The sequence below is a fragment of the Monodelphis domestica genome, chromosome 1 (genome assembly GCF_027887165.1).
Source record: "Monodelphis domestica isolate mMonDom1 chromosome 1, mMonDom1.pri, whole genome shotgun sequence".
Classification (NCBI taxonomy): domain Eukaryota; kingdom Metazoa; phylum Chordata; class Mammalia; order Didelphimorphia; family Didelphidae; genus Monodelphis; species Monodelphis domestica.
Window position 1 is genome coordinate 698,212,828 of NC_077227.1, and position 10,264 is coordinate 698,223,091.

At 41.4% G+C, this 10,264-nt stretch overlaps 1 long non-coding RNA gene across 1 annotated transcript; it reads right to left on the minus strand.

Moving 5' to 3' along the window:
- Positions 1 to 360: 360 nt before the first annotated feature.
- LOC103105709 (uncharacterized) lies at positions 361 to 9,857 on the minus strand. The gene is made up of 4 exons (XR_459508.3): positions 9,772 to 9,857; positions 1,783 to 1,966; positions 1,486 to 1,598; positions 361 to 420 (listed from the first exon to the last, which is right to left on the minus strand). It is a non-coding gene; the product is annotated as an uncharacterized LOC103105709 (long non-coding RNA).
- Positions 9,858 to 10,264: the final 407 nt, after the last annotated feature.

Sequence of the window (10,264 nt, forward strand, 5' to 3'; positions counted from 1 at the left end):
AAAAGACCTTGGAGTGCAGTGGACCTAAGTAAGGCCCAAGAAAGGAAACTGTCCTCTTTCACAGTCATGTAGCTAGTAAAAATCTGCTCTGACTTACCTTTCCAATCTTACTTTAACATCAATCCTTTTCGCTTACTCTGTAACCCAATCAGATTGGCCGACTTGATGTTTCTCACCATGATCCATGCCTTCTCCCATTTATCTTATGCCGTTGTACAAGTTGTACTTCACGACTGGAATGCACTGTCTTTTTATCTTCCTTCTTGGAATTTCTATTGTCTTTCATGACTCAGTTCAAAGACCAGTTTACATATATATTTGCTAGTATATTGTATAGATAGAAATATAGAATACATAGACTTTTTTCAACATATTGATCAACTTTAATTAATTTTTTTCTCTTCATCTTTTTCTGGCTCTCTATAAGAGAGGAAAGGGGCATTTATGTAGTGTAAAATCAAGATATCAATAGGATTTATTTTTTAAAACCTCAGCTAGAAATCTACCATATGGGTCTTTCTTGATCTCCAGAGCTACCAATTCTTTCTCTCCTCACCCTCATCTAGAAATTACATCCTATACGCTTATATGTTTTCTCCCCCAACAGAATGTGAGCTCCCCAAGCCTATTTTCCCTTTTTGTCACCATATACAGAGGGAACTAGCACAGGGCCTAGAAGAAAGCAGGCACTTAATAAATGTTAATTGAGTGATTGATTGATTCAAGTTGCAGAACTTGAACTTAGTTCCACCCAAGGTCAAATATTTCAATCCAGTTATTTTCTGAGTGGCCTCTACCCCAGCCTCCCAAACCCTACTCCTCCAGAGCAGCCAAGAGTTGAAAGGGGGAAGTAGGGAGGGCAGAAGTTTCTGGCTCTCAAGTCAAGCCACTAGCATTTTCCCTGATTGCCATCTTGAGCACAGGTTTGCCAAACCTAGCTTTAAGAAATCATCAAGACTTCAGAGACGACTACTCTCACTTAGCACTTGGTCACAGAGTTGCTCCATTTCCTCTTTCTGGGGCCAAAGAAAATGAACAGAAAACTTCTGAAGAGGCCAAGGGTGTTGGGAAGTTTTCAAACCACTTTGAGGTTTCATAGCCAATCAATCCTCTTTTTCTAGCTTTCTTTACATACAGAAATGTTGGGGTTGCTTGATGGTTTTCTAATTCAAAATAATTTTTTTAAATAAGAAAAGCAACATTTAGAACTCAAAGGTATAAGTACTTAGCACCAGTGGGTTCAGAAGACTTGATCTTATTAATATTAATGATAAGGGTGAGAGAGCATGGTTGGGTCTAGTCAATTAACCATCCTCATTGGCAGGGTTAGGGCTGTCTCTGCTTCAGGACCTGGCTTATGGGGGGCAGGGGGTGGGGGTTAAGAAGGAGGATATAACCGTGGACATAGCAGGTTGGAAAATGACAGAGGAAATGTTTTCTTTCCCTCCTTCTATTCCTTTCATTATTTGTCCATATCATTCCTACCTTCCCCTTCTTTGCTTTCCTCAGTTCTCTTCAATCTCCTTGGATAAGAGCTTGATTTGATTGATTTTTCCATCAACTAAATTTCTTCTTATAGGTCTCACAGAGAACCATTCCTTTAAAAATTGTTAATTAAAAAAAAGTTTAAAATTTTCTTTATCATTCTATCCCTCTCACTATATCCCACATTGAGCAATTTTTAAAAACCCACTTTAAAATATAGCATTCAATTCAGCAGAACAAATTTCCATATTGATCACGTCTGAAAATGTATATCTTACTGCATTTTAAGTTTTTTACCTGACAGGCAGTAAGTAGCATAATTTATCTTCATTCCTTTGGACTCATAGTTTATCATTGATGGTCCCAAGTTCTAAAGTCTTTCAAAGTCATTTTTCTTCATAACATTATCTTTGTATAAATTCTTCTTCAGGTTTGGTTCACTCTGCTCTGCATCAGTTCATAGAGATCTTCTCACTCTTCTCTGTAATATGATCATTTCTTATCATACAATACTTTTCTATTGCATTCAAATACTACAATTCGTTTAGCCATCCCCAGTAAAAGGACATGGGAAAGTACTACTCTACTACCCCCCAAATCCCTCAATTCTTCTTTTTCTCTCAAAATCTTTACCTTTCATCTTAAGAGTCAATACTATGTATTGGTTCCAAAGGCATACAAGTGGTAAGAGCTTGGCAGTGAGGATTAACTGACTTACTCAGGGTCACATATCTAGGAAGTACCTGAGATCAGATTTCAGTTCAGGTCCTCCTGATTCAAGGTCTGACTCTCTGTCCACTGAGCCATCTAGCTACCCTTCCTCAATTATTTTTAAGGGCAAAGTAATAATCAGGTATGGGCAGCCAGGTAGCCCAGAGGAAGCCTCAGTTTCCTGACTTGAAATATGACCTCAGATACTTAACTAGCTGTGTGGGCAAGTCACTTAACTCTGCCTCTGTTTTCTCATCCGTAAAAATGAGCTAGAGAAAGAAATTGCAAATCACTCCAGTATCTTTGCCAAGAAAACTTCAAATTGGGTCATGAAGAGTCACACACGATTGAAAATGACTCAGCCAATGACAATAAAAATTACCAGGGATATTTTAAACTTATGCTTTTGTATTATTCCAAGAAGCAAGTGATTTCCCCTTTTGTTTTTCTGTATAACAACCTTTTGAGACAGAATGGGGGCAAATAACATTGAAGTGAAATGTAGGGGCAACTAAGTGGCTCAGTGGATAGAGAGCTGGGCCTGAAGAAGGGAGGTCCTAGGTTCAAATATGACCTCAGACTCTTCTCAGCTATGTGACCCTGGGCAAGTTAACTCTAATTTCCTAGCCCACATAACTCTTCTGCCTTAGAACCAGTATTTAATTTATTATTATTATTAATTTAATTAATCAGAACCTTGATTCTGAGGCAGAATGTAAGGGTTTTTTAAAAATGAAATGTAGGGGGCAGCTAGGTGACTCAGTGGATTGAAAGTCAGGCCCAGAGAGGGAGGTCCTGGGTTCAAATATGACCTCAGACACTTCATAGCTGAGTGACCCTGGGCAAGTCACTTAACCCCCATTGCCTAGACCTTACCACTCTTCTGCCTTAGAACCAAAGCACAGTATTGATTCTAAGACAGAAGGTAAGAATTTTTTTAAAAGAAATGTAAGGAAGTCATGTCTTCTTACCAAAAATCTCCTGTTGATACAGAGAGGAGCATCATGGCTCTTGTACCCAAATTCATAAATTGTTCCATATTTTTAGAAGCTACTAGGTAGCACAATGGATAGAATACTGAGCCTGGACTCAGGAAGACCTGAATTCAAGTCTAGTCTCAGATACTTCCTGACAAGTCATTTAACTTTTCTATCTCTGTTTCCCCATGTGTAAAATTAGGATTTGCACAGTATACTTAGCCCAGGACCTGGAACATATTAAGCCAGGTGCTTAATAAATATTTGTTTTTTTTCCCTTCCTTTCCTGCATTGAGTATGCCATGAAATTGAGGCTAATACCTTAGAGTTCTATTCTCATTAAAGCAGTATCCTAAAAGAGTAAGACCATCACTAAAGGAATCCAGGCCAAATTAGGAAGGAGACAAAAGAGAATTCAAACACACTTGTGAGTGTTGTCTAAAAGCAGATTATGGTGTAGAGCCGGGTCCGTAAGCTTTTTTGTGTCACATACTCCTTTGGCAGTAACCGAATGATGTCTTCTAAATGCATAAGATAAAATAAGATTAACAAGTGTAGGAAGGAAACTGGCACGGAGGAACCATTTTGGAATGTTGGAAGGAGGGATAGGAGTGGCAGTGGGAGGAACAAAGGGGATTGTGGGAGATAGAACTTTGGAGGTGGTCTTTGGCTCAGTGGACTTGAGAGAGACAGGAGCCAAGGACTCTTGTTCAGAACCCCAAAATTGTGGTACCGGAGTCTTGCCTCAATTTCCCCTTGCCCTGGAAGACAGAAAGATCCCTGACATCACTGGATCATCAAGCAAGGAAGCATAGATTCCATCAAATGCTGCTGAGGGGTGTTCAACCCCTGAACCTCATGTGGGTCACCCTGAAGACCTGTCCTGACCCCTGCCTTCCCAAGAAGGACACTAATGACCTGTTTTAGTATAGGCTTGTAGAGAGATTAGAGAGAAAGGAAAAAAGAAATGCAGAAGCCTGAGCCACTTGGCTTGGCTGTACAGAGTGGAGACAAACTGCTTGGGTAATCCTTTAGGGTTTCCTGATCCCTCTGACCAAACCCTCCCTTGTTTCCTGATCAAATAAACCACCCCTTTTCTGAGGAAAACGCAGTCAGATGGAAGTTGTCATAGTAGTTAAAAAAGAAAGTTAAAAGGAGAAGAGGGAACTGGGATAAGCTGTCTATTCAGCTCTGGTAAAGCAAAATCCAGAGCAAAAGCCATTCAGCCTGCCCCACAGGCCTGTGGGTTCAGAGGATGCTTCTTGGGTCCCAGGCACCAGCAAAGTCCTCCTGAAAAGCCTACACCTTAACCCATAGAAACCTACTTACTGGGGCATGGCCTGTGTCCATCCCTGTCATAACATCCTCACAGGGATTCCTCTCTTGTATGTTTTAGAAGGGAGAGGAAGAGCTATACAGACTTTCTCCCAGCTCCAGTCATCTCTCTCCCCTCTTCACCATCTCTCCTTCCCTTCTCCTCCCCCATCCTCTATAAAATCATAACACTAGGAAACCAAAGAGATTGAAATGGAATTACTTAACCATTTTTAAAGTCTTCTTGCATTAGAAAGTGAGCTCCTTAAGAGCAGAGACTGTTTTGCCTTTCTTGGTATTCCCAGTGCATCTACTATGTGCCTAGCCCAGTACCTAGCACATAGTAGGAGCTCTAAAAAAGCTTCTTGACTTGAATATTTGATTTGGTTCCCTTACCTTTAAAATGAGAGATTGTATGATAGTGTTGAAAAGGATCTCAGAGATAATAAGGAAAAAGACTTATACAAGAATATTCATAGCCACACTCTTTGTGGTGGCAAAAAATTGGAAATGAGGGGATTCTCTTCGATTGGGGAATGGCTGAACAAATTGTGGTATGTATTGGTGATGGGATATTATTGTGTTCAAAGGAATAATGAACTGGAGGAATTCCATGGAGACTGGAATGACCTCCAGGAACTGATGCAGAGTGAGAGGAGCAGAACCAGGAGAACATTATACACAGAGATGGATACACTGTGGCACAATCAAATGTAATAGATTTCTCTACTAGCAGCAATGCAATAATCCAGTACAATTCTGAGGGATTTATGAGAAGGAACATTATCCACATCCAGAGGAATAACTGTGGGAGTAGAAACACAGAAGAAAAACAACTGCTTGATTACATGGGTCTATGGGGACATGATTAGGGATGTAGACTCTAAATGATCACCCTAGTGCAAATATCAATAATATGGAAATAAATCTTGATCAATGACACACGTAAAACCCAGTGGAATTGTGCATTGGCTATGGGAGGGGATGAGGGAAGGGGAGGGAAAGAAAATGAATCTTGTAACCATGGAAAAACTATCTTAATTAATTAATTAAATTAAATAAAATTTTAAAAAAGGAAAAGGATCTCAGAGATTCCTACCCCATTTTTTAACAAGTTTTCTCAGGTTCCTCTTAAGTCTAAAATCCAGTGATCTAATGATATATGCCCCTGTCTACCTTTTCTATGCTTTACACATTCCACCTTCTAACCATACTCTGAAGCTTAGTTCTTTCCTAACTTCATACATTTGTCCAGGCCATTTCCCATACCTGGAGTGCATACCTCCTGCCTTCAACATTCCTTATCATTCTCCTGGACTTGACTCTGGGGCCACCTCCTTTGTTTATCCTTCTCGGATTCACAACTTCTTTTCCCAGCTATTATCCCTCACAGCCTCCTCAAACATTCCTAGAGTTCTTTAAGCTTGACTTTGCCCCTTTTACACCCCACCTCATATTATACATATCTGTGTACATACCCCATCTTCCCCACCCCAATAAAGTGTGATCTCCTCCAGGGCAATTTGTCTTCTGTCTCTAGTACTAAGCACAATACCATGCAAATAAATTCAACCAATGTTCCTTGAGCTGAATCTTTCCTTAAAATGAGTGTCAAGAAGAAACTGAAGGAAAATAGAGAAGGTGGTGATGAAGATAATAGCACACTTTTTAATTTGGCCTTAAAGTTTTAAAAAATATTTACATTTTAAAGGAAGCTAGATTGCACAGTGGATAAATCACCAAGTCTGAAGTCAGGAAGACCTGAGTTGAAATCTCATCTCAGATTCTTAGTAATTTATGTGACACTAGGGGAAGCTGTTTAATCTCTGCCTGCCTCAGTTTCCTTATCTATTATAATAGCCCCTACCTACCTACCTACCAGAGTTGTGAGAATTCAATGAAATAATAATTATACTTAGCACAGTACCTGATACACAGTAAAGTCTTAATATTTATTTCCTTGTTTCTTCTTCTTTGCTTCCTTCCTTCACTCCTTTCTTTCATCTCTTCCTTCCTTCCTTTATTTCTTCTTTCATCTCTTCTTTCTTCCTTCTTTCTAGTCTTTCTTTTATCTTTCCTTACCTTTTCATTTATTTCCTTCCTTCATTCCTTCCTTCTTTCCTTTCTTTCTTTTCCCTTAATTTCTTCTTTCCTTCTTATCTTTCTTCTTTCATCTCTTCCTTCCTTCCTTCCTTCCTTCCTTCCTTCCTTCCTTCCTTCCTTCCTTCCTTCCTTCCTTCCTTCCTTCCTTCCTTCCTTCCTTCCTTCCTTCCTTCCTTCCTTCCTTCCTTCCTTCCTTCCTTCCTTCCCTCCTTCTTTCCTTCCATCTGCAACTCTGATTCTCTAATAATTGTGATAGTGTTTGCTTTGCCCTCACATAGCATCACCAGAAGAGTATTGATATTTTTAAATGTGTCTTTATGTCAAGGAGTTACTTGTACTCACTGAAAATGCTGCATAGCTTTACAACGATCATTTAATCATTTAACCTGTACTTCTCTGATTGAATTCTGTCTGAGCCCAGCTCGTTGTCCAGTAGCAATGCTATCTTGCAAAAGATATTTATATCTGATGTTCACTTTAGTAAATAGTTTGGAGTTTGGGTTTTGTTGACTTTATTAAATCTAATTAAAAATGTTTTTCAAGAAAAGCAGTTGAGAGATGTGGACACATGACCCTTGAAGGACATGTTTGGAATGGGGAGGAGAGTTTCAGGCTTTAAGAGTTGATTATATATATATATGAACTTCTGGAATTTGAGAGGTTTATTTGTTTTGATCTGTGTGGTTTTTGTTTTATCTCTGACACATAAAGGCACTCTTATCTCTCTCCCCAGGTCCAACTGTCTGGTCTCTGTTCAATTGGTTAATGGCAAAACTGAGATTAATCTCTTGTGTGTATAGAACAGCCCTTAGTTTTTCAAGAGCTTCAGAGCCATGATGACACTTGGTCTTCATCCAAGTCTGTAAGGTAAATCACACCTGATTGCAGATTGAGAGTGTGGAGAGACCTTTAAAGGTCATCAAGTCTAACCCTGGTCATCATAGAACAGAGGAAACCAGAACCCAGAGAGGCGAGTGAGTCAGGCAATAAATATTTATTAAGTACCTTCTATGTTTGAGATACAAAGAAAGGTAAAAGATAATCCCTTCCTTCTCTAAGAGAGCTTGGAATCTAAGGGGTGCTAGGAGCCACAACAAGCAAATAACTATGTGCAAGCAAGTCTTTTACAGGATAAATTTGAAATAATCGACATATTGAAAGTTCTAGAATAAAGGGGATTCAAAACGGTTTCTTATAGAAGATGGAATTTTTAGTTGAGATTTGAAAGAATCCAGAGAATCCAAGTGTTGGAGTTTAGGAGGAAGAGAATTCCAGGGATGGGAACCAGGCCATGAAAAATGCCTAATTTGGGGCAACTAGATAGTACAGTGGATAATATGTCAGGCCTGGAGTCCTGAGGACCTGGGTTCAAATTTGACCTTAGACACTTGTTAGCTGTGTTACCCTGGACTAGTCACTTAACCCCTGTTGCCTAGCCCTTGCCACTTTTATGCCTTAGAAGTTTAGAGAAGAGGAGAGCAGAGGAGAGGAGAGGAGAGGAGAGGAGAGGAGAGGAGAGGAGAGGAGAGGAGAGGAGAGGAGAGGAGAGGAGAGGAGAGGAGAGGAAAGGAGAGGAGAGGAGAGGAGAGGAGAGGAGAGGAGAGGAGAAGAGAGGAGAGGAGAGGACAGGAGAGGAGAGGAGAGGACAGGAGAGGACAGGACAGGACAGGACAGGACAGGACAGGAGAGGACAGGAGAGGACAGGAGAGGAGAGGAGAGGAGAGGACAGGACAGGACAGGACAGGACAGGACAGGACAGGACAGGAGAGGAGAGGACAGGAGAGGACAGGAGAGGACAGGAGAGGAGAGGACAGGACAGGACAGGACAGGACAGGACAGGACAGGACAGGAGAGGACAGGACAGGAGAGGAGAGGACAGGAGAGGACAGGAGAGGACAGGAGAGGACAGGAGAGGAGAGGAGAGGAGAGGAGAGGAGAGGAGAGGAGAGGAGAGGACAGGAGAGGAGAGGAGAGGAGAGGAGAGGAGAGGAGAGGAGAGGACAGGAGAGGACAGGAGAGGAGAGGAGAGGAGAGGAGAGGACAGGAGAGGACAGGAGAGGAGAGGAGAGGAGAGGAGAGGAGAGGAGAGGAGAGGAGAGGAGAGGAGAGGAGAGGACAGGAGAGGATAGGACAGGAGAGGAGAGGAGAGGAGAGGACAGGAGAGGAGAGGAGAGGACAGGAGAGGAGAGGACAGGAGAGGAGAGGACAGGAGAGGAGAGGACAGGAGAGGAGAGGAGAGGAGAGGAGAGGAGAAAAAGGAAAAAGAAAATGCACAGTTGGGAGAGAGTGGAGATACAGGTATGCTTGCAGGCAGTAGGGAAGCAGCCAGTAGATAGGCAAAGATTAAAGATTAGTGAGAGAATAGGTATGATAGTAGAGGATAATCTATTGGAGAAGACCAGATGATTTGTCTACATTTAGACAGTGTGAGCAATAGAAAATACTTCAGACCTGAGAGAGTGTCACAGTCATGTCACTACATATGGCCCCTATGAGATTAAAGTAAACTGAATTCATGTTCTACTCCACCAGCATTGTAGGGTCATAGAGTTAAGCTTTCAGATTTTAAGGAGATGTTAAAGGTTATCTAGTCCAACCCCCCTCATTTCACACACAAAGGGACTGATGCCCATGGAGGTTGTTAAATGACTTGCCCAAGGTCATCAATTTCACAAAAGACAGGATCAGGGTTTTAACTTTCCCTGCAAATGTCATGCTCTTTCCATTGTACTGTGCTCTCTCTCTCTGAGATCTCAAGGAGACACAGTTCATAAAGTTCTTTTTTTTTTTAAACCTTTATCTTCTTAGAGTCAGTACTGTGTATTGGCTCCAAGGCAGAAGATTGGTGAAGGCTAGGCACTGGGGGTTAAGTGACTTGCCCAGGGTCACTCAGCTAGAAAGTGTCTGAGGCCAGATTTGAACCCAGGACCTCCCATCTCTAGGCCTGACTCTCAATCCACTGAGCCACCCAGCTGCCCCCCATAAAGTTCTTAAAAGAGAAATTAAATAAACTACTTAAGGTTGGGGTGGAGGGTGGGGGTTAAGTCACCAAGACTAACCACAAAGGATAGGATGTCCCAGTTCAGGCAAACACAGGACTCAAAGAGTTAGTCCTTAGGGCGAATACTATATCTCTTTCAGATACATAAAAAACTGCTTTTAAAAATCCCAAAGGACTGACCTCTCCTTATACCACCTGCTGGGAGTGTAGGTCATGTGGTAATAAGTCTCCAGCTTCCCCAGTATTAATCCTCAGGCCACCAAGACCCGACAAAGAGTGATTATGACATCACTTCAGGGCTCCCTACTGAGAAAGGACTTACTAGCAGCTGCTGCCAGTAATCCAGCATCATGTCTCTCCTTTGGCTCACTAACTCACATATTTGGTACAATTTTTGCTTCTTCTGGAGTCATCACACATCATGTTTTTACCGTCTAATAGATAATTGACTTCAATGAATTGTTGTTACTCGGTCATTTCAGTCATGTTCAGATTATTTGGGGTTTTCTTGGCAAAGTTATTGGAGTGGTTTGCCATTTCCTTCTCCAACTCATTTTATGGATGAGGAAACTGAGGCAAATGAGATTAAGTGACTTGTGCAGGGTCACACAGCTAGTAAGGGTTTTGAGGCCATATTTGAACTCAGGTCTTCTCATATCTAAGCCCCAGCATT